Source organism: Narcine bancroftii, chromosome 9 (assembly GCF_036971445.1).
Source record: "Narcine bancroftii isolate sNarBan1 chromosome 9, sNarBan1.hap1, whole genome shotgun sequence".
Classification (NCBI taxonomy): Eukaryota; Metazoa; Chordata; class Chondrichthyes; order Torpediniformes; family Narcinidae; genus Narcine; species Narcine bancroftii.
Window position 1 is genome coordinate 118,135,026 of NC_091477.1, and position 24,087 is coordinate 118,159,112.

General features: G+C 45.1%; 1 protein-coding gene across 4 annotated transcripts in view; it reads right to left on the bottom strand.

Annotated features, from left to right (window-relative positions):
• Window positions 1-636: 636 nt before the first annotated feature.
• The window catches only part of LOC138742712 (succinate receptor 1-like), a 32,020-nt gene continuing 8,569 nt past the window's right edge, over window positions 637-24,087 (bottom strand). The window contains exons 3-4 of one of the 4 annotated variants that reach the window (XM_069897471.1): window positions 10,443-10,728; window positions 637-5,411 (exon numbers count right to left, since the gene is read on the bottom strand). The gene's annotated coding sequence lies outside the window, so the exon portion shown is untranslated. Of the gene's footprint in view, window positions 10,729-24,087 lie in introns of all 4 variants that reach the window. The other 3 variants (XM_069897469.1, XM_069897470.1, XM_069897468.1) reach the window with 3 other exon arrangements.

A 24,087-nucleotide genomic window follows, 5' to 3' on the forward strand; every position in this document is an offset into this window, starting at 1 on the left:
ATCCTGCTTGCAGTAGGCCTGTGATACATCGCAGCAGGTGCTAAAGACTTACACAAGGTCCCTGAAATATTTATTGCTGTTTATTATTGATAATTTGCTCTGGAATTGCACTGTTCCCCCATCCTGGGTTCTTTCACAATGTCTTTCTCCTTAATAAATATAAAGACAAGGGAGACTTCATTTATCACCTTACCTCTCTCTGAAGGCTTCAGAGCCTCGTTGATCCCTTAGAGACTTGATAAGAGAGATACATATACTGTATATAGATATATATAAAGAGAGAGAGAGAGAGAGAGAGATAGGGAAAGGAGAGTGGGAGAGAGATAGCAAGAGAGACGGGTTTATAAAGTGAGAGGGAAAGTTAGAGAGATAGAAAGTGAAAGAGAGAGAGAAATCAAGAGAAAAGAGAAAGATGGGAGAGAGATAGAGAGAGAGAGAAATCAAGAGAAAAGAGAAAGATGGGAGAGAGAGAGAATATATCTGACCCCACAGAGGATTATAACATAACGTTCACTAGACTATATTTCTATCTCTGATCAGGTTTGTGCTGAGATGGTTTTAGCAATGTTAATGTGCCTGAGCTGTACTCATGACACAATGTGTCTGGCTTGGTTCAAAGCAGGGAACACATTCTGGGAAGTTTTAAAGTTTGTTTTTATTCTTCTTTCATGTGGTATTGACAACGTCCTTTGTTCTCTCTCTTTAGAGCAGACTGGTAATGCAATTATTCCTGCTGTGCAGAAATACTGAGGGGAGAAAGCAAACTAAATAAACACAATTCTGTATTTTAAAGTGGTAGCCCTCCTTGCAATAAGATTACACCAATCTTCCAGTTATAGCTGACAATCTGATGGCCCTCCCTTTCTCTCTTCCTCGCCTTGCCCTGCGCTGAAGCCTACATGTACTCACAGGAGTGAATTCACCATAGACTGGGGGAGGTGTAACACTCAGGGCATGAGCAGTTCATTTCCAGAATGCATTTCCAGTGCCAGTAAACCCTGCCTCTACCATTGCTGCTTGGTGACAAGTTTGACCTTCCTGACTGCAGTGACGTTGTGGCTGATGAAGTAAAATCCCACAGGCACCAATGACGGAAACTGTTGCGGTCTCTTTGATTTAATACATTTTGCATTCTTCTTCCCCTCTTTACCTGTAGAAATGGTACTTCAACTCTCTTCCCCTTTCCCATCTCATTCCTGCTCCTCTTTGCAGTCATAAAACTTGAGTCGCAATCTCTCATTACATTACTGGTGATTTAAATGTGATTTCCATGGTTAAAATGGGTACATCTTTGGTGTTGAACTAGAACTTTAAAATCTTCCAACCATTTCTGAACGAAAGCAACTGTGTAAATCCCGAGATGTTGGTGACCATAGCGATGGACCAGTGAGGGGCTCTGTAGCTGAAGCACAGGCGAACTATTGGTAACTCGAGGTGAGGAACCTACACAGGCTACTGTGGTCAAAAGGCTGACGGATTGCTGGAGACTGGCTTCAGACTGCCTGAAGGGGGTTTCCAGGCATCGGACTGGGATGCGAGCGAGTGCTGAACACTTCCTGATCATGACGGAGGTTTGGATCTGGAGCTCAGATTGCCGGTACAACAGGGCTCTCTGCCCACTCCCCGCGAGTCCTCAGCTCCGTAACCCGGCTTGCTTGCAGTGTGGATCTGCCCACCACAGGAACCCCCCCCCCTCCACCAGAACCGGTGTTCGGAAGTGATGAGCCAATTTGTACATTCAGATGGGTGACCCCTCCACTGCAGGCACGGTACTGTCACTGGTTGGCTTTAAGTCATTGTGTGCCTGCTTGAGCTGGTCGACGGTGAAGGTTTCTTGCCAGCCACCAATGTCCAGGACATGTGTCATGCCGTTGTGATGAAGGACCCACCTATGGGCGCTGAAGCGCAGTCACCTCGTGAAAACCTAATAGCAGTCCTTGAGCTCTTTTGAGACATAGGAGGCAATTACACCATGTCATAAGGTTGGGTTAGGGGCTAAGATGTTAACTTTTTCCTGTAGCTGCATCAGGAGTGCCGTGGGCGAGTCTTCCTGTCCCCAAGCTGCTGGCAGGAACTCACCCGAGACAGTAAGTGGAGCCATGTACACAAGCTCAGAAGAAAATGTGGCCAGATCCTCCTTCGGTGATGATCATATGCCCAGTAGCACCCAAGGCAACTCTTCTATCTAATTTGGGTCTTCAAGGCACCCCATTAGGGCTGTCATCAAATGGCAATGGAATTTCTCCATTGGACTGTGGGTGGTAGATCATGATATGATGTAACTGGGTGCTGAGGAGCTGGGCTAGTGCCCTCCATAATGCTGAGGAACTGCGCTCCCCTGTCCGAAGTTATGTCAGCTGGTAATCCAAAAAGAACTACCCAGTTCACAATGAGGGTCTTGGTGCAGGGTGTCATGGAGGTGTCCAAGAATGGGACAGCATCCATCCATCTTGTGAATCTGTCGACAATCGTGAATAGGTACTTGGCACCTCTCCAAGGTGGCAGCGGTCCAACGATGATCACGCGAATGTGGTCAAGTTGCCTGTGCATCAGAGGAAAAGACTGGAGAGAGGCTTTCTCATGTCTCTGTATCTTGGAGGCCTGACAGTGCACACAAGTTCCGGCCCAGTGGTCAACCTGTTTCCGCAGGCCATGCCACATAAACTTGTCTGCGACGAGTTGTGTGGTTGCTCAGATTTATGGGTGTGCCAGGCCATGAACTGCATCGAACACATAGCATCTGTAAGTGACAGGTACAATGGGTAGAGGATGGCCTGTGGATACATCGCAGAGAAGCCTAGCCCTGGAAGGTCCGAACTTCCAGTTTGAGCCCTGAAATGGCAGTACGATAGGATGGTTTCTCACCGTCCTGCTGCTGCAAAAGCTGCGTAGTCAGTCCCTGGAGATAAAGAATGGATTGAATGAACGGGCGTCCGAGATAGTGCACCCGCCATGAGATTCTTCTTGCCCGCAATGTGTTGAATGAAACTAGGAGATATAGGAGAGATTCCCCTGTTGCCTTGTCAACCACGGGTCCAAATCCTTGGCAAAAGCTATTCTGAGGGGCTTGTGGTCTGTAAAGACGGTGAAATCTCTTCCTTCTAGGAAGTGCTGGAAATGGTGGATGGCGAGGTAAAGGGCCAAGAGCTCACAGTGTATTTTTTGTTCGGGGGGGGTCTTAAGAGTCTGCTGATAAAGGCGAATGGTTCCCAATTTCCATCAACCAGCTGCTCTAGGATGGCACTGATGGCCGTGCTAAACGCATCGACCGTGAGGGCTGTGAGCACATTGATTCGGGGATGGACCAACATGGCCTATTCGAAAGCTGCTGCCGATTCTTCATCCCATTTTAGATCTTTGGGCTGTCCGGGCAGACGTGTGAAGAGGGGTTGCATAATTCTGGCTGCTGGTAAAAAATCGATCGTAGAAATTCACCTATAGACCCTTCATAATGGCTGGTTTGGAGAATTTGTGTATGGCCTCTACTCTGGATGGAAGTGGCACTTCTCCGTGTCAGTCGATACAGTGCCCGAGGAATTCGATGCAAGGCAAAACTGCCATTTAGTTGGATTGATAGCCATGTCATTCTCATTGACCTGCTGGCAGAGTTGACGCAGGTGCGTGCTGTGCTCCTGGCAATGAAAATGTTGTCCAGATAAATGAACACGAAACCTAGGCTGTGACACATTGAATCAATAAGCCTCTGGAACATTTGTCCCACATTCTTCAGTCCAAATGCCACGTGTAGGAATTTGAACAGCCTGAATGATGTGATGAGTGGCATTTGGGAATATTGTTGGGGTGCACTGGAATCTAATGGTATCCCCGAACCAGGTTGATCTTGGAGAAGACCTTAGCGCCGTGAAGGTTAGCGGTGAAATCCTGGATCTGAGGAACTGGGTTCCTGCCTGCAGTCATGATATCTTTGAGTTGGCAATAATCTCTGCACAGTCTCCATCCTCCAGAAGCCTTCGGTACCATGTGTAGGGGGGATGCCCGTGGACTGCCCGAGTGACAACCTATCCCCGTTTCTACCATCTTCCAGAACTCCGACTTGGGGAGCTGCAACTTGTTAGGAGGCAGTCAGCATGACCGGACGAGTAGTGGTGATCCTTCCGTGGGAATATGGTGCTGGACGCCGTGCTTGAGTACAGCTGCAGAGAACTGTGGGGGTGACAATGCTAGGAATTATGCCAAGATTTTGGCATTCTTGTTCTGAGGAAAAGTCACCAAGTCCAGATGGTGAGCTGCTAGAGTGGCTTGGCTTAAAGGGAGTGATTCAAAAGTTTTGGAATTGTCCAATCGACGTCCCTTCAGATCCACCAGGAGGCAGTGAGTTCGGAGGAAGTCCTCGCACAGCAAGGGTTGTGACACGTCGGCTAATGTGTAGGTCTTCTTAAAGTGACTGGATCTGAAGTCAAGCAGTATGGTCTGCTTTAATATTGCTTTTGTTGGCAGCAGTGAGGGATGCCTAGACTTTCCAGCATGGGTGTCCTGGCTCGTGGGAGGCAAAATGCTGACTTCTATTCCTGCGTTGATGAGGAAATGTTGACCGAAATGCCGGTCCCACAAGTAGAGGAGGCTGTCTGGGTGGCTGGCCATCGTAGCCATTAGCGACGACCAGCCCAGGCATTTCCCAGGTGTGAGCAAAGTGGGTGGTAGCAGCAGGCCGCAGAACCCCATCTCTGGTGGTAGTAGCACCACTGCTCCTTTTCCAGGTTTTTATCCGCTGTAGCTGCCATCTTCCTCTTCTCTGGGGCCGGGGTTAACCGAGTGCCCTGGCGCGATGCAGCAACTTGGACGACGGTCGAATTGCCATGTTGCTTGGGGCCAGGAGAAGTTGAATGTCCTCTGGCATCTGCTCCAGGAATATTTGTTTGAACAGCAGACAGCTTATGTGGGTTGTCCATAAGCGCCAACATGTTGTTCATGAGGGCGGATGGTGTTTAACCTCCCTCCCCCTGTCCTCAGTCAAGCACTTGGAATCGGGCCAGCTACAAGTCTAAAGTGTAATAAAGCCCATCGTTCCTCACTCTACGGCTTTGAGTCTATCAGGGCGTCGGGCAATTTCTGCTGATGGTGAAACTTTGTCCACCTTACAAGAAACAAAATGAAATTTCATGCAACCTGTTTTATTGCATGACAATAAAAATAATCTTGAATCTTGAATTTCTAAAAGCTCCGAGGACAAAATGCAGATTGAAGGAGCCTCTAGTTTACCACAGCATTGAAAGCATTAACTGTGTGGATAACTAAACGACATGGGATTTCAGAGATCTTACTGTGGCAAAGCTGTCTTCTTGCTCTTCGAATGTGGAAGAGTTCAACACAAGAGGAGTTGTTGAGGAGTTGATTATCATGTGCAGTGTGCAGACAAGCCAAAACTCTTAATTGCTGCAGTCAAACAGGTACTTGGAAAGAAAGAAACCTAAAACAGTAAACTGATTGAATTAATTAAATTAAGAGAGACAATAAATACATGATAAAAATAAATATTCACGGACATTCAAGGGCAAAAAAAGAGTGACTTGCGCGAGTGCAGACAGTCCATGGTTGGTGCCAAGTGTCTGATAGCTAATAGAGCAGCATGGTTAGCAATGCTACTACACCTGTACAGCGCTAACGACCCAGGCTTGAATCCGCCACTGTCTATAAGGAGTCTATACGTTCTCCTCATGACCTGTTTGGGTTTTCACCCACCTTCCCCCCACAAAAAAAAACATATGGGGCTGTTAGGTTAATTGGCTGTTATGGTTTCATGGACTGGGGCTGGGACTCATTCCTTGCACCTTATATGTCAGTGATTTGGGTAACAGAATCGATGGCTTTGTGGCCAGGTTTGCGGATGATACAACGATAGCAGGGAGGCAGGTGGTGTTGAGGAAGCCTCGAGTCTGAAGAAGGACTTACAACAGGTTAGGAAATTGGGCAAAGAAATGGCAGATAGAATGCACTGTGGAAAAATGTGTGATCGTGCCACATTGGTGCAAGGAGTAAAGGTGGAGACTATATTCTAAATGGGCAACGAGTTCAGAAGCCGGAGGTGCAGAGGGACTTGGGAGTCGTCATGCAAGATTCCCTGAAGGTTAACTTGCAGGTGGAGTCGGTGGTGAGGAAGGCAAATGCAATGATAACATTCATTTCGAAAGAGAAAGAAGATAAAAGCAGGGACGTAATGCGAAGGCAGTGGTTCTCAGCCTTTTTCTTTCCACTCATATCCCACTTTAAGCCATCCCTCTGCCATCGGTGCTCTGTGATTAGTAAGGGATTGCTTAAGGTGGTCTGTGAGTGGGAAAGGAAGGTTGAGAATCACTGCTCTAGACCCAATTGTTACTGAAATATTTTGCTTGAGAAAAATTGTCATTGCCCCATTCCCTTTGGAGTTCTGAAACCGTGCGCATAACGAGTCAATGAGGGACGATTAAAACAGTGGTTTTCAAACTTTTTCTTTCCACCCACATCCCACCTTAAGCAATCCCTCACTAATCACAGAGCACCGATGGCATAGGGATCACTTAAGGTGAGATGTGAGTGGAAAGAAAAAGGATGAGAACCACAGCCCCTAATCTAATGCACCCATTCACTCGATGCCCGTGATAACACAAGCTGGTTTTAGCAACCATCTGGAGTTTTTTTCTCGTCCTGTGTGCTGGCAACTCCGTGCCACACCAGCCAGAATGCTCTCCATGGTACACCTAAACTTGAAAGGCCTTGAAGGAAAAGGGTCTAATGAAGGCAACAAGGAACTGGTGTGGATGGACATAGATGTGATGGGATGAAGGGTCTACTCTGTGAAGCCTCAGTAACACCATGTCTCTCAACCAGTCTTTGTCCCATTGCAGAATAACAGTACCCTCTTAGAACGTATTATAACAAGGTACATTGTTTTTTAAAGGAGATAGATTGTGGGGGTTTAGTGTAGGTCACATAACACATAAACACCTCACAAACAGATCTCATTTAAAATGCAAGAACTTCGCTGAAAGTGAGAGATTGATGCACCAGTAATTTTGAAAAAACTTTGAAGAATCTCTATGGAGACTTCACAAGTAGATGTTAATTGGACTGATGCTGTGGAGTAAATGGAAAGTAACAGATGGCCAGACCCAAGAAACTGATTCCAGTGCCGCAATCTGTCTGGTTGCAGTTTGCTGTTCTAAGAAGGTCATGTGGTTTTGTGAGGGGAAAGCTGGGTACGAGAGGGGGCGAGAGGGGGCGAGAGGGGGAATTGGAGTTCTGCAGCATGACAAACTGGCAGCTTGTGAAGACCCCATTTTGAAGACGGGTTGTGAGTTCTGAGTTCAGCCTGTTGAAAATCCCTTGTAGTCCTTACAAGAGGAAATGGCTGGCTAGAGTGTTTCTCCTGAATTAAGGGAAAGAAGAGGAACTCTGTGGTGACCTGGAAGAAGTGGTTATCATTTGGAAAACCCAAGGTGGGGCAAGTTCCTTTGACAAGTCACTGAAGTGGCTGATCGGAGGAAATCAGTCTGTGTGTGTCCAACAAGCAAAAAATCTCTCTCTTAAACCAACCTTCCTGAGTGGTAACCATTTACCTTTTCACAGGAGCCTGGTGAAAATTCATAAATGTTCAACTCTGTGCACAGTATTACCTGATACTGGTGAACTTGGAGAAGTGGGATTGGGCTGTGAATCAAAAAACTTTCCTGAACATATACTCATTACATACACATGTACTTAGAATTGGAAGGGGGTTAAGTTAATAGTAATAAATTAAAGTTTGATCCTGTTTTTATGTTTCAAGAAAATTGAAAGCAACTTTTGTTTAAGTAACCATTTGTCTTGGTGAATTTCTATTGCTGTTGGGTTTTGGGGTCCTCTGGGCCCGTAACAGTTCCCTTCCATCTATTTTGGCGTCACTGGCAAACTTGAATGCATTGCACTTGGTCCCCTGCTCCAAGCCTGGCTATTTATATGCCTAAACTTGAAGACGAACAGCTGATCACCATGGAACCTCCTTGCCCTTCCTTTTATTTCCTGCAGCTCCTTTGTTTGGTGTGTGAAACACTGAAACAGATTGCAATCTACTTCACCCACTCGGGAACTTAGAGTCAAAGCAAATTGCAAATTATCAAACAAGTTCAAAAGTAGACTGAAATTTGCAACTAGTTGGAGGCATGCATCTAAAGGGGAAATCATGAATTCTTCCTGTTTTATTGAGCAAATGAATTGTTTGCTCAACAATAGAACATCGGAACATAGGAAGTAGGAACAGGAGTAGGGCAAAAATGGCCCATCGAGCCTGCTCCGCCATTCAATACGATCATGGCTGATCTAATTTATGACCTAACTCCACCCACCTGCCTTTTCCCCATATCCCCTAATTCCTCTATCATGCAAAAATAGATGCATTCTCCCTGGAAGGATGTAATGCCTGGAAACAATGGTTTTCACAATTATACCAACTTAGCTGGCTGCCTTTCCATGATCATGAGGTGTCATAATCAATTTTTTAAACCATCGCTATTTTGTAAAGGTTTTGTTTTGTCACATTATATCTGATAAATTGAGAAGGAATGTAATTTAAAAAAAGATACTTAACGGTAACAGGCCCTTCCAGCCCAAAAGTCTGTGCTGCCCCAAATACCAATCAGCCTGCTGATCCCATATGCTTTTGAACTCGGGAGGAAACCGGAGCACTGACCCACGCAGATCACAGGGAGGTCATACAAACTCCTTACAGACGATCCTTAGTACAGTAATAATATTTTGTTAACTGTGAGCAGGTCAAGTCTAACATCGAAATGGCCACACAGAAGCAAGGGCTCGGTTACAGAGGTGTTGGAGTGAGAAAGATTAATGAGTACATTGTTTCCACCAGATACTTGTGGCTTTTGCCGCACAATTACAAAGTACAGGTAGTTCCTGACCTACGAGACTCACAACCGTCCACACATACGACTAAATTTAAAAAAATATAAAAATATATAACATTTACGTGGTTTATGTTGCCTTTCACCAACTATAACAAAGATACAGGGCATGTAAGAGCCAAAATGTAGGTCCTTACCTTCTTACTCGGCATTTCAGGATCCCGGGGCTGGGTGTGGCCATCTTGATTCCTGTGCAAATGCGCGAGTCTCCAGTAAGCGCATGCGTGGTTGATTCACGTATCCGAGTTTGGTTGGCACATGCGCGAGAGTTAAGGACGTGTTCCAACCGAAGTCTGATACATGAACCCTCCGAAAGCTTGCTCATGCGCCAACCGAACTCCAATGCAATAACTTACTGCACATGCGTGGTATATTCGCTTATTGGAGTTCAGTTGGCGCATGCGCAAGAGTTAAGAATGCAATTTCAATATCGTCAGGGCACTTAACCCTCGCACATGTGCCAACTGAACTCCAATATGCGAACCCACTGAAGACTCGTGCATTTGCCAACCGAAGACTCAAGCATGCACACAGGAATCAAGATGGCCGCACCTAGCCCTGGGACCCCAGAACACCGACTAAGGAGGTAAGCATGAACCAGAATGTGGAAAAATTTGCCAAGCTTGATCGGCAAATTCAGGAACCTTCAAGTTACTATTGTCAAATTTGAGATGAAAAAAGATTTAATTAAAATTTTGCTTTAAGATTTCAGTACTCCACACGTACAATTCCAACTTGCATCCGTTGTGAGATCCAACCAATTCTTTAGTCCCCATTATGATTCTCCTTTCAGTGAGAATGCATTGATTTAAATGGAGCACTTCAGCCCCTTGTTGAATAAACAATCTATTTGCTCAATAAAACAGGAAGAATTCATGATTTCCCCTTTAGATGCACGCCTCTGACTAGTTGCAAAATTCAGTCTACTTTTGAACTTGCTTGATAATTTGCTTTGAATTTAAGTTCCCGAGTGGGTGAAGTAGATTGAAGTACATGTATTCCATTGGCTGCCAAGTGCTTTGGAATAACCTGAGGTCAAGTAAGGCACTTCCCAGGAAGCTCCTACAGTCCTCCACTCTACCAACTGAGCTATCGAAGGCACTGTAGTAAGGCACTATACCAATGCAATACTTTCTATTGTTCTGTTAAGTGACAGCGTAGTGTTTTATGGTTCTATGGTTCAGTACTATGGCCTTTGTTATCTCTGCTGTATTAATTGTGACATTAACTTGGCTAATATAATATTGCTCTGCCACCTCGTGGAAACTCTTGGTATTTAATCCACATTCCCAGGACGTCAAAAGACGACAGTTCTAAGCTGCAGGAAGGTCCCTTGGACTCCTTTATTCACTGCTCACGCTTCCATAATTTCCATGGATCCTTCAGGAAACTTAAGATTCATTCATCGTCATGTAATGAAACATGTGTAACATTACACAACATTCAATTTAGTCTGCCAGAAGGCAGACAAGGATTCGCCATCTGCGGAAATTGCCCTGCACCCCATACAGTCAGAGAGAGAGAGAAGCAGGAGAGTCCCCCCAGACTCACTGAGCGTCCATGGATTTACATCCAGTGCTCCTGCAGCCTTCGTAGCCACACTTGACCTTCAATCCAAACTTGACCTTCATATCCAAACCTCCAACATGATCAGGAAGCCTTCAGCGCTCCCGGCACCCTCTCACATCCTGATACTCAGTACCCCTTCACCCAGGCTCCAGCAGTCTTCGTGGGTTCTTCGCCAGCCTCAGAGCCCCTCGCTGGCCTGCCTCCATGATCACCAACATGTAGGGTTGTCTCCTCTGCTTGTCCTCAAACAGTGGGTGGCTGTGGTGCACTGCAGGGTGAACAAACAAGCACAAACAATGAAAGGGTGTACTACAGGCTTTAATTGGCCTAAAACTTGCACACTAGGTTCTGTATCCTTTCTAGATCCGTGTGCTCAGGGGATGGTGTGAGCCTTTATGTGGGGCCGGTGATTGGCAGGGAGTAGGTGGACCCAATCTCCCAGATTACCTCCCTGCAGGTACAATAGGTTGCCCCCTGGAGTAGGCAGTGCAGGAGTGTGGACAGGCACAGGCAGTCACCGACCGTCCAGTAGTTGTATCACCACAGTGCTCCTCCCATTTTCTGGTGCCCTGCTTCCCTGGAGTCCACAACTTCTCGAACTGGGATACTCATATCAATTAAGATCTGTACAGTAGTAGGTCCTTAGACACCTGACTAAGCACAATCTGCTGGGAGGACTGGAAGAGCTCAACGGGTCAAACAGCATCAGTAGGAGAAAAAGAACAGTCGACGTTTGAGCTGTAACATCATTGAGGCATTTTATCATCTCGATAAAGAGATGACCATTCATTTACTGTTTGGCCCGCCGAGTTCCTCCAGCAAGTTGTGTTAAGCTTCAGATTCCATCTTCTGCAGTCTCCAGCATGTCTCCTTCAGCCCCTCATGCCTGAGCCTAACAAGATACCCAAATTAAACCAAATCGCTGGTGCTTGCTGATAATACATGTTGCCTGTTCCACCCACATCCCACCTTAACCATTCTAGTCTGTACTGAACTATTATTCTCCCAAGCCCCATTGACCTGCACCCTGATCATAGCCTTCAATCAATGTACCTTAAAATTCTTCTTAAAAATTAAAATTGACCCTTCATTCACCACTGCACCTTGTTCCACACCCTCTGTGTGAGGAAATTCCCCCTAATGCTCCACCAAATCTTTCCTCTTTCACAGTTAACCCATGTCCTCTGGTTTTGTATCTTACCTACCCTCAGTGGAAAATTCCTACCTACATTTACTCTGTCTAGACGCCTTATCATTTTAAATACCTCTAACAAATCTCCCCTCATTTTTCACACTCCAGGGAATAATCCGTTTAATGTTTCCCTGTAACTCAGATCCTGAAGTCTGGGCAACATCCTAGTAAATCTTCTCTGCACTCTTTCTATCTTGTTGATATCTTTCCTGATGTACTGGCAACACATATTTTTTGTTAATTTAAATTTAGTTTAAATTAAAATCATATGGTTATCAAGAAGCCTCTTAAGTGCTGTTTCAAAGCTGCTGCCTCTACCATTCCTGGCAGCCCATTCGAGGTACCTACTCTCTGTATAAAAATGTTGCCCTCCTTTAAACTTCCCCACCACAACCTTTTACTCCAAACCTACTCTAACCCATTTTATTGCCCCTACCTTCCCAACAACTCTCTCCACAATCTAGCACTCACCTACAACCTGGGGGGCTATTTACCATGGTCAATCATCCACACAAAAGTGTGGGCAGTGGAAGAAAATTAGAGCACCTAGAGGAAATCTGTGAGATAAAGCAAAATTAATTTTTATATCTGAATTTACGTGGAGCATATCTGTCGTTTGCCTGTGTGTAATGTCTGGGTATGTGTTTGCATGTGTTTTGCCTTGAGGACTGGAGAACACTACTTGGTCAGGTTTTACTTGAGCAATCAGATGATAATAAACTTGAATGTTAACAAAGGAAGAATGTGCAAACTCCACATAGACAGCATCTGTCATTGGGATTGAACCCACTCCACTGGACCTATGAGACTATGCAAAACATGTAAAATTATGAAAAGAACTGATAATCTAGAAGCAGGGAGGTTGTTTCCACTGGCAGGTGAGACTAGAACAGTGGTTTTCAACCTTTTTCTTTCCACTCACATCCTCCTTTAAGTAATCCCTATGCCATCGGTGCTCTGTGATTAGTTAGGGAGTTCTTAAGGTGGGATGTGGGTGGGAAGGGAAGGTTGAGAATCACTGCTCTAGACCCAATTGCTACTGAAATATTTTGCTTGAGAAAAATTGTCATTGACCCATTTCCTTTGGAGATCTGAAACCATGCACATAACGAGTCAATGAGGTACGATTAAAACAGTGGTTTTCAACCTTTTTCTTTCTACCCACATCCCACCTTAACCAACCTCTTACCAATCACAGAGCACCGATGGCAAAGGGATGAATTAAAGTGGGATGAATTAAAGTGGTATGTGAGGGGAAAGAAAAAGGTTGAGAACCACAGATCAAAACCTTCTTTCCATCATGCCCATAACCCTCGTTTTGCTTGCTATTTTTCCAAAAGGTGAAAATAAATCTATAAGGGGGAAAGAAGGTTGGAGAGTGGCCCAGAGGTGATATGCTATCGGACAGGAAAAGTGGTTGAGAGAGAGACTAGTAGGTAAGACAGGTATAAAAAAGAGGCAACTAGGAAGGTGAGGGGGTGGAAATAAAGGTTTGAGAGAAGGAAAAGAGTAAACACAGGTGTAGGTGAGGAAGGGAAGGAAACGACAATTCCTGGAGGGACTCAGCAGGTCAGGCAACATCCTTGAAGAGAAAAGGACAGCCAATGTTTCAGGTTGGGACATTTTTTTTGCAACTGAAAACACTAGTGCCCCAGAATCCTTAAGATGTGGAATTTTAAAAAAATAGGAGCAGGTAATCCTTTGATCCTCTTAGAAGTGCTCATCGTGCAACTACACCTCCCTCACCACTCTTCGGGGACAGCATGGTTAGCGTGGAGAGCACAGTTAGCAACGCAGTTAGCGTAAAGCTGTTACAGCAGTGGTGACCGTGGTTCGAATCCAGCACTCTCTGTAAAGAGTTTGCATGCTCTTCCTTCATCTGTGTGGGTTTCCTCTGGGTGGTCCAGTTTTCTCCCACCCTTCAAGAATGTACAAGGGGTGTTGGTCAATTGGGTGGACTGAAAGGACCTGTTACTGTGCTGTATGTCTACATTTTTAAAAACTTCATTTAATTTAAGAAACAGTACTTTTAAAAGAAGCAACTCTTCACCTGTGGATCAACTGGGGTCATTCTCTCCATCTGGTGCTCCAGATCTGGTCTCCTCTTCATCAGGGAGACTGGACACAGACTGGAGATCGCTTTGTTGACCACCTTCACTCTGTCTACTGTAATAGCAAGGACCTCCCAGTAGCCAACCACTTCAATTCCACACCCCCTTGGCACATTGCCATGTCTGTCCACGGACTCTTGTACTGCCAGGTTGAACCCACACGCATATTGGAAGAATAACACCTTATATTTGTCTTGGCTATCTCCAACCTGATGGCATAAATATAAGCCTTCAATTTCTGGTAACCCCCCTCTAAGCAGTTGGAGTAGGTTATTCAGTCAGCAAAATAGGGCCTGTATTATGCTGTATATTTTTTGTTCCATGTTCTATGCTCTTAAACCTCTGGCCCATCCCCCTATTGCCTCTCAGTACCTTCTTTCCTCTCCCACCTGTGCCCACCAGCCAGCTTGTGCTCTTCCCCCTTCTCATACCCCCACCCCCACCTTCTGATTCAGACGTCTGCTGTTCTATGACATTCCTGATGAAGGGCTTAGGCTTGAAATGCCGACTACCTACGGCTTTCCATGGGTGCTGCCTGACCTGCTACATTCCCCCAGCACACATGTGCATTGTTCCACTTCTCCAGTACCTGCTCTGCCTTTCGATGTGACCATGACGGTGAGAATGTATGTTTTAAAGCAGTAATCAAAATAATATATTTGGCAAAGGGAGAGAAAGACTACCATATAAACGTAAAATAGTCAATTCCACCCCCCCCCCCCACCCCGTTTTGGTCCAAATATCACATTTTCTGTATGACTCGTGTCAAAGTTGACACCCCTAATTTTTGGCCCTGACCGTCCGCCCATCCGAGCTCCTGATGCCCCGACTCCGAGCCCTCACCTCAACCGCCCACCCATCGGAGCTCCTAACACCCTGACTGCCTGCCCACCGGAGCTTCTAATGCACCAACTACCCACTCAATGGAGCTCACGGCACCCTGGCTATGAACCCTTGCCTCAGCCGCCCACCCATCTGAACTCCCGTCATCCTGATCGCGGGTCCTTGCCCTGGCCACAGAGTCTCTCCTGGACTCCGGATGCCCACCCCTCCAAGCTCCCAACACCCCGAATGCGGAGTTACCAGCCAGTCCCAGCCATCCAATGCCTTGAACAATGCAGGGGTACTTACATAGGTCAAAAGGATGACCCGTGAAAAATTTGACCCCCCCCCCAAAAATTTGACCCAAAATATTGATCAAAAAACTTGACGATTACACGAGTATATATGGTATTAACCATTGTGTAAGGGACACTACCTGGCTAACGTAACTCAAGAGAATTCTGAAATGTCATTATAGGGAGAAATTTGTCTGAATGTAGAATGTAGTCAGCTCATTGAGTGGAGTCACGCAACATCAGCAAAACCAAGGAGATGATTGTGGACTTCAGGAGGATAGCAGGGGTACATGGGTCAGTCTTGATCGAGGGCTCAGGAGTAGAGAGGGTCAAAAACTTCAAATTCCTGGGTGTCAACATCTCCAAAGATCTGTCCTGGAGCCTCCACGTTGATGCAATCACGAAGAAGGCTCATCAGCGGCTATACCTTGTGAGGTGTTTGAGGAGATTTGGGATGTCACCGAAGACTCTCCAATACTTCTACAGGTGGACCTGGGGAGAGCATCCTGGTTGGTTCCATCACTGTCTGGCATCAATTCTCAGGACAAGAAAAAAAACTCCAGAGGGTTGTAAACTCAGCCTCCGACATCACGGGCACCAGACTTCACTCCATTGAGGGCATCTAGATGAGGCACGTCTTATGAAAACAGCCTCTATCCTCAAAGACCCCGACCACCCAGGCCACGCCCTCTTCATTCTGCTACCATCAGGGAAAAGGGTACAAGAGTCTAAAGACGAGCACCCAGCGGCACAAGGACAGCATGTTCCCCGCTGCCATCAGATTTCTGAATGATCAATGAACCAAAGTCACTTTTCATGCACAATTGATTTATTGTTGTAATGTTTGCAGTACGACGCTGCTGTAAAACACTGAATTTCGGGACTTATTCATAACAATAAATTCTGATTCTGAATATTAAGGAAACCTAGACACTCATCTGGATAGATATGTAGACCACGTGGCAGACTCCCTGGTGGTGAGACCAGCTGTAGGTGGGAGTGCCTCTTGTTGTAAAGCAAAAATAAATCACTTGGCAGCTGCATTTGTGCTTGTTTGTCAAATGTTTGCAGGTCCACCTTCACAACAAAAGGTTCTGCCCCAAAGTATTAACTGTCCATTTTTTGCCAGGGGTGCAGACTGACCCGGTGAAACACTCCCACTTCCCCCTTTCTTGTTCAAGGAAGCTGCTGTGGTGTGGAACATACCGCCTTGAAGATGGGTGAAACAAATGGAACAGTAACTTGTGAAATGCTATTGGAACAATGCCCAAACAAGAAATTATTTTTGCAGTATCTGAAATTCAAGCAACCAGCAAACACAAAAACAAAAAATTTGCAGAAAATAAATAAGTAAAAAAATGCAGGTTTAAAATCGGGGCACCTTGCCATTATGGTTATATGCGATGAGCGGGAGGTTTGAGGTAGTGGAGTTGTTCTAGTTGTTCTATTGAACCAGTGCGGACTCGAAAGTTTCCGCTCCATAAATGATTATATGGTTTTATGGTTATTAGTTGGCGAATCACCCAACACACAGCCTCAAGCAACCAGAAAACTTACTTATCTGGCATCTACCAATCCCCACAGGTGTCGGATACCAGGGGTTTTACTGTATTTTTTGGGATAAATGTGTCACTTTCAAGGCTAGCATTTACTGCCCATCCTGAATTGTCCACATGATGATCTTCAACCATTGTAGTCCTTTAAATTTAGACATACAGCATTGTAACAGGCCATTTCGTCCCACGAGTCCATGCCAGCAAATTTATGTCCAATTAACCTACATTCCCGATGCATTTCGAATGGTGGAATGAAACCAAAACCCCGAGGGAAACCCACACAGACACGGGGAGAATGTGCAAACTCCTTTCGGACAGCATAGGATTTGAACCCTGGTCCCAATCGCTGGCGCTGTAAAGGAGTTGCACTAACTGTGCCATCCTGGAATAGAGACATTCTATCAATACTGCAGTGTAGTGTTCCGAAACTTAAATCCCACAATGCAGCAGGGGCAGCGATCTATCACCAAGTCAGGATGGTGTGCAGATTGCAGTGGAACCTGCAGGTGGTGGTATTTCCTCTTCAAAGCCAATTGAATCGGTCGCTCGGAGTAACACACAAAAATCTGTAGACGCTGTGATTGTGGTAAAAAGACAGATGCTGGGGAACTCAACTAGTCTCGCAGTGTCCATAGGAAGTAAAGATATATTCCCAAAGTTTCGGGCTTGAGCCCTTCCTCAAGGTATGAGCAAAAAGCAGGAAGGTGTCTATATTTAAAAGCTGGCAAAAAGGGAAGATTAGGAGGCGAAGTGGGGAGGAGTACATGCCAACGGACAAAAGGTGTTAATAAGATTTGATCAGAGGACAAGTGAAAATTGAGAAGTGGAAGGGGATACTTTTTAGCTCTGTAAAAAGAGATAAAGTAAAAAAAAAAGGGGAGAAAGAGAGAGAGAGGGGGGCAGAGCTAGAGGAAAGCAGGCAAGGAAGAGATGATGGACAATGACAATGCCATCCTGTTGGAGGGTGCCAAGACGAGGTATTGTTCCTCCAATTTGCGAGTGGTCTCAGTCTGACAGTGCACGAGACCATGGACAGACATGACAGCAAGGGAATGGGGTGTGGAGTTGAAAGGAGTGGGCACACCATTGCGGCGGACAGAGCCGAGGTGCTCAATGAAGCGATCTCCCAGTCTCTCCGATGTAGGGAGAACCAGATGCAGTGGACAGTCCCTGAAGATTCACAGGTGAAGTGTTGCTTCTCTTGGAAGGACTGTTTGGGACTCCCGAATGGTGGCGAGGGGGGGAGGTGTGGGCGCAAGTGGAGCACCTCCCACAGTCACAGGGGTAGGTGACAAGGGGGTGATTCGTGAAAAGAGAGGAGTAGACGCAAGAGTCACGGAGGGAGCGGTCCCTGTGGAAGCTGGAGAGGAGGAAGAGAAGGGAAAACATGTCTGGTGATGGGATCATGTAGTAGGTGGATGACATGTTAGATGTGGAGCCTGATAGGTGAGGACAAGGTCTCTCAGTGAGGCAAGCAAGTCACCCTCTCTTGAATTATTACCATGAAAAAGAACAGGGATTGGAAATCCTCCCTTTGTTCACAATTTCTGGAATATTGAACATTGAGTTGATTCGGGAACACACACAAAATATCCCGCAATTCATCAAACACTTGCAAGAAATAAATTCCACCCATTGTTCAGGCTTTTGACAGATCGCAAAAAGTGCCTTTAATTAGCAAACAAACTGTAAATTTTCAGTCACATAAATTCAAATTAATATTTCATGACCTGACATAAACACTGGGGAAATGTGGATTCCATTTACTCTTAGTGAAAGGCCGAGAAAAAGCAGCAAAACATCTCTGCTACTGAACGTTATTCAGCAATGTTTTCATATTGGATCCGTTGCGTTGAAAACCCTTTTCTGTGCTGCGAACATTCTGTCTTATGATATGTTCAAAATGATAAGAAATAGGAGCAGGAGTAGCCCATTCAGCCCATCAAGCCTGCTCCACTCTTCAATGAGATCACGGCTGATCTGATGATCGGCTCATCTCCACCTACTTGCCTTTTCCCCTTATCCCTTAATTCTCCTTCTATGCAAAAATCTATCCAATCTTGTCCTAAATATGTTTACTGAGATAGCTTCCACTGTTTTCATGGGGAGATGTGGATGTCAATGGCCAGAATTGACACTGCCATTTTAATTGAGGGGAAACTTAACAGTTGGGCAGTGAATCTGGAGTCACACAGAGGCCAGATCAGGAGTCACTACTCCCTGCTGTTTCGGTAAAGCAGCCAACATATCAGAAGTTTTATTGCATCCCTCTCATACTCCCTTTATCCTCCTTTCCATGGGAAGAAGATTCACGTCCGAAATCACACACCACTAGATTCAAGGACATGTTTCTTTTCCACTGTAATTGGACTCCTGAATGAACCACGCGCCAGTAATTTTTTTTGTTCAGGCGCCTGCCTACATTTTGCTCATACCTTGATGAAGGGCTCAAGCCTGAAATGTTGGTTCTGTAACTTTATCATTGCTACATAAAGTACACGGTTTGATCTGCTAAGTTTCTCTATTATTGTGTTTTTATTTCAATCACTGCAACTGATGTCTTTCATTTTTACACACCATATACAGAGCACAGGATTGCAATGAAGAGGAAGATCAGTTAGTTCCAACCAAGGGCAGCTCACAAGTCCTGTTAAGGGGTTCAAATAGGAATCTGATGGTTGCAAGGAAGAAATGGTCTTTAACCCGGTTGGTGCGCAGTTTACCATTCTTCAGCTTCCTTGATAATGGGAGGAGGGAGAAGAGTGTATGACCGGGGTACAATGGGACCAGTATATTGGCTGCCTTTCCCGAGAAGTGGGAGATGGAGTCCATGCAGGGGAGGGATGTTTGCATCATGTTTTTACCAGGGGAGGGGAAGGGCAGGGTGAGATGCACTAGCTTGGTCCTGTGACAGAGTATATAGATACGTTTTTGGGAGATAAATTGGGAAAGGTTTCTTAGAGTAGGTCACATACAAACACTTTAAAACAGATCTTATTTAAAATATTGGAGCTCTACCCCATGCTAGACATGTCGGGGCCTCACAGCTTTTGCAAGAGCTTTGAAGAGTACTCAAGAGACTTCACTCATAGATTGTTGTTTACAAAAGGCAACAGATGAAAGATCGTGCTGGAGCCACAGATTGTCTGGAAGAGCCTTTGTTGTTTTAAGAAGGTCATGTGGTTTTGCAAGCAGAGAGAGTTAAACAGGTTTTTTTCTCTGTGAGCGAGAGAGAGAGAGAGAGAGAGAGAGAGAGAGAGACACACACACACACACATCAGTTCTGCAGTGTTACAGTCGGTAACAGCAGCTAGGACTGGAAAAGGACAAGATGGCCAGCTGATGGAAAGCCCATTTGTAAGACAGCCTGATCAAAGCCCTTGTGGTTCATGCAAGAGGAGAGGACTAGCTGTCTAATATTTCACTTGGAATAAGGGAAACAAAAAGGAACTCTGAGGTGACCTGAAAGAAAGAGGTTATCATCTAGAAAACCCTGATGGGGCAAGTTTCCTCATAAGACACTGAAGTGGCTGATGGAAATAAAAGGAACACTAAATCTCTCTCTGAAAACTGACAAGAACCTTTCTGAGCGGTAACCATTTACCTTTCAAGCACCAAAGCCTGTTGAACTTTATAAATGTTAAATTTTGTGCACAGGGGATGCCCCCTGGTGACCTAGTGGTGTAATTACATACCCTGAGCATAAAAGCTCTCAGTCAAAATCAAAGCTCGTGCCACTTTACTGAGATGCCTGTTCGTGATGTTTCTTCGCTCATTTCCACATCCTTGGTTCTGTTTTAAATTAATGAGTCACATTTTTCATGGTTTGTCTGTGTTTTAACTATAAATATTATAGTTTACTGACACAGCAGGTACAGTTATCAGCATTTTATTATTCATCTCAAAAACGAGTCTATTTCCAAAACAGTTACATCTAAAAAACAAGTAATTTCCATTGGAAATTAATATCCAAATTGAGATAAGCACATCAAATAACATAAGAGAACACCAATTTTATTGCAATTTATGAAGGGCTCATCTTCTGAATAACTACCATACATAAAATCACGGTCTGTTAGTTTATGTTTCATTTATCTCTGTCGGGTCAGGATGTTTCCTTGCATGTTAAAGGTTATTCATTTGCTTGCAATAGCTACATAAATTGTAACACATCCTATAACCACTCCATCCTCTACAGCAGGGGTGTCAAACTCAAATTCACGGAGGGCCAAAATTAAAAACTTGGACTAAGTCGAGGGCCGAACTAAATATTTATTGAAAATTTTCAACAACATCTGCATGTTTTCTCTTCTTTCAACATATGTAATTTAAACTTTTTCTTATTAAAATAAATGTTTAATAATAGTTTTGGATAAACTCTTTCCAGAAGCATTAACAAATGAGAAATAAAATATTCAATAAATAATATTTCTCTATAGAGGATTTGTCAAATGTTGCTAGTGTGCTGTCGAATAGTACAATCTGAGGGCTATGAGAATGTGGGAGAATAACATGATTCCTGAAACAATCAAATGGGTGACTGATTGTGGGCATGAACTCTAGCAGGGTTATTTGCCATGCCCTTTTTCCATTGATTTACACACTTTTCAAGTTTTATGCCTAATGAGCTTGTATCCAGGTGCAGGACCATTTTTAACCAGGAATATATTTATCACTGTGACATGAAACTATTGGAAGATAGTTTTATCCTGAGATTAAAGTTCATAATCCTTACTCAGGCCTGTGTGTGGGAGGGCGGGGTTTGCGGGCGATCGGGTTGGACAACGACAGTGCGGGGGCATCGGCTCTCGCTGCAGGGCGGCATCTCGGTGGATCAGCGGCCCCGTCACCGTGAGTCGCGGGTCGGCCTGCGGCAGGGAGGGGGAGTGGGCAACGGTCCTGGCGAGGTTAAGCCCGAGGCCTCCGGTTCCGGGCGCTGGGAAGCAGCCTTGGCTTCCCCTGACACCGGCCAGGCCCCAAAACCAGAGTCCACGGTGAGACCCTGCAACGTAAACAGAGGAGGTGGGGGCGATTAGCAGGCTGACGCCAATGCATTCTGGGATTTGTTGTATTACTGTGCATGCGCTATACTGGCGCGGCGGCCAGCGGGCCACCTCTAATACATTTTTGAAATTATCTTGCGGGCCAAATATAATTATATTGCGGGCCAAATTTGGCCCACGGGCCAGAGTTTGACATGTGTGCTCTACAGGGTAAATCTGTGATGAAAATTTTGCAAGAATAATTTATATTCATTTTTAGCGGAGAAATGTGTGTCTTACCTTACAAAGGGGGGCCTCTTGAGTCTTGACTGAAGTGAAGATCGACAAACAGTAAGAAGACAGAAAACCGCACACTTCTGAGTCAGTCCGAGTCTGTTTTGTGCGGAGGTCTCACAGGACCTGTGACTGAGTGTTGAGCGCTAAGCCGCTTATGTTGAGAGATGGCTAGGTGGTGTTGCTAACCTCAGAGGCAGGTTGCTCGCCACCCCACCCAAGGTCACCTGGGAAGTCCGAGACATGACCTCAGGCCCACCCTGACCCCAGTGGGTTGGGAAGTCTCCTTGGCCCACATGGAAATACGCCTTAGCCCACTGGTTGAGAACAACTGGCTTGGAAGTGTATGAACCAATGCAGGGACTGGCCTCGATTGCTAAATGGGTTGGCATGGAGGAGTTGGGCTGAAGCGCTTGTTTCGGGCTGTTCTAGAATCGCGGCACAATTCTTGCACCCAGTGCTTGAGGCTCAGTTTATTTCTGCCTATGTGTTAAAATGGGCCCACTGGTCTCTCACCCCACCCCCTAGTCACAGTTTTGTTGAGGAAGAATTTTATTTAGAGAAAGCAAGTATGGGAAACATTAACAGATGCAACACACACACACACAGACACACACACACACACACACACACACACAGAGACACACACACACACACACACACACACACACACACACACACAATGAACTATTACATACAATGATCAAGGAAACATCACTACAATGTCCCACCACCCCTGACTCAGTGCAGGACAACTCTATGCTATAAGGGACACTAATTAAACACTCCCAACCCTTTTAACAGTGCACATCTTACCAACAGTTTCTCCAACACCCTTTCACACTTCTAGGTCAGGAGTGAAGCAGGGTAGTCATTAGTTGGCAAAAAAGAAAGAACAAAGAACATATAGTGCTGGAGGGTCCAGCCCAGGTCATTAGCAAGAACAAATGGTTCAGTGTCAGGAGGATTAATCCAATTACAACAGCCAATAGCCCAAGACAAAGTACAGGCAGGCTGGAGAGTCTAGTCCAGGTAATTTACAAGGATAAGGCAAGGTGTGCATTAATGGGTGGGGCGGAATTGCACCCTTGAACTGAGGAAGAGAGACTGGATTGGACACAAGAGTTATAGGCAAGAGGAAGGCAAATGGTCCTGAGGCCAAGTTCAGGCTTGGTGAATTTTGAAATTGGTCTTGGATTCGAAATGGCCATACCTGACACGACTATGTCAGGGAAGGCAGGTTAGCAATGCACAAAATAGTAGCAGCAATGGGCCATTTTCCCCCTCACTGATCTGACCTTGGCCTCAATTCACGTCGCACACTTCGCTCCCTCACTTCTTATTCTGAAAGCCTGTCATGGACTTCCAGCAGGTCCCAGATACCCTTCACCCCTCTGCTCCCTGAATCTCTCCACCACCCCACCTTTACCAATTATTCCCGCACTCAGCATTCCTCCTCATTGTTATCTCTTTCCTCCGAGTTGTGTCTGGTCCTCGATCTTCCCTATGGATCTTTTCATTTTGAATAGTTTATTTAAATTCAACGCATGTATTAATATCTAAATACAAGATTGTCTTCCATTCAAATCTAAACAATAGTACATATGTTGTATTTTATTTTGTACTCCCAACCCTTCCCATACCCTCCCCCCAAAATAACAACCCCCCAGAAAGTAAAACAAAAAAAAAAGAAGAAAGTATAGAAAAGAAAGAAAAATACATCTGGTTACTAAACTTACAATCAATTTCATCAAATTTTGCCTCTACAATATTGAACCTATATACACCAAGACATAGATAAATGTTCGAGGTTAAGGGGTCTTCCCTTTGGATCTGTACTCAGGTTCTTCACCCTCGCTTCCACCATCAAGGTCCTGATTTCTAATACCCCACCGAGTCTCTACAGCACTTTTCGTCTAACACAAGCATTGCTGGGATGATATGATGTCCTGGCTGCCAAGACTGCCGCTATCATCGGCTTTCAACAGTGAGTTAAGATTGAACTCTTATTACTTTCCTATTTCAGAACAGCAGAACACTTCCCATTTCCAATGTATTTACCTTCATTAAAAAAGTCAATCAACCTGCAGTGAACCAACAGAATTTGTATTTAATTTGATATGCAAAAGTTCACATAATATATTTGTTTGAAATAATTATTCTTATTTAAATAACTGACATGATATAAGCACAGATATTATCTACAGGACAGTTGGAAGATAAAAGGAGTGTGACTATATATTTGACAGATCGGATCAATGTATTCAGAAAACACAATCTGTTTTCAGGGAGAAGGCTTAAGAGTGTGAAAGGGTTCACCGAGAGATTTTTTTTTTCACCCACAGCCATCAGGCTCCTGAATGAACCCCACATC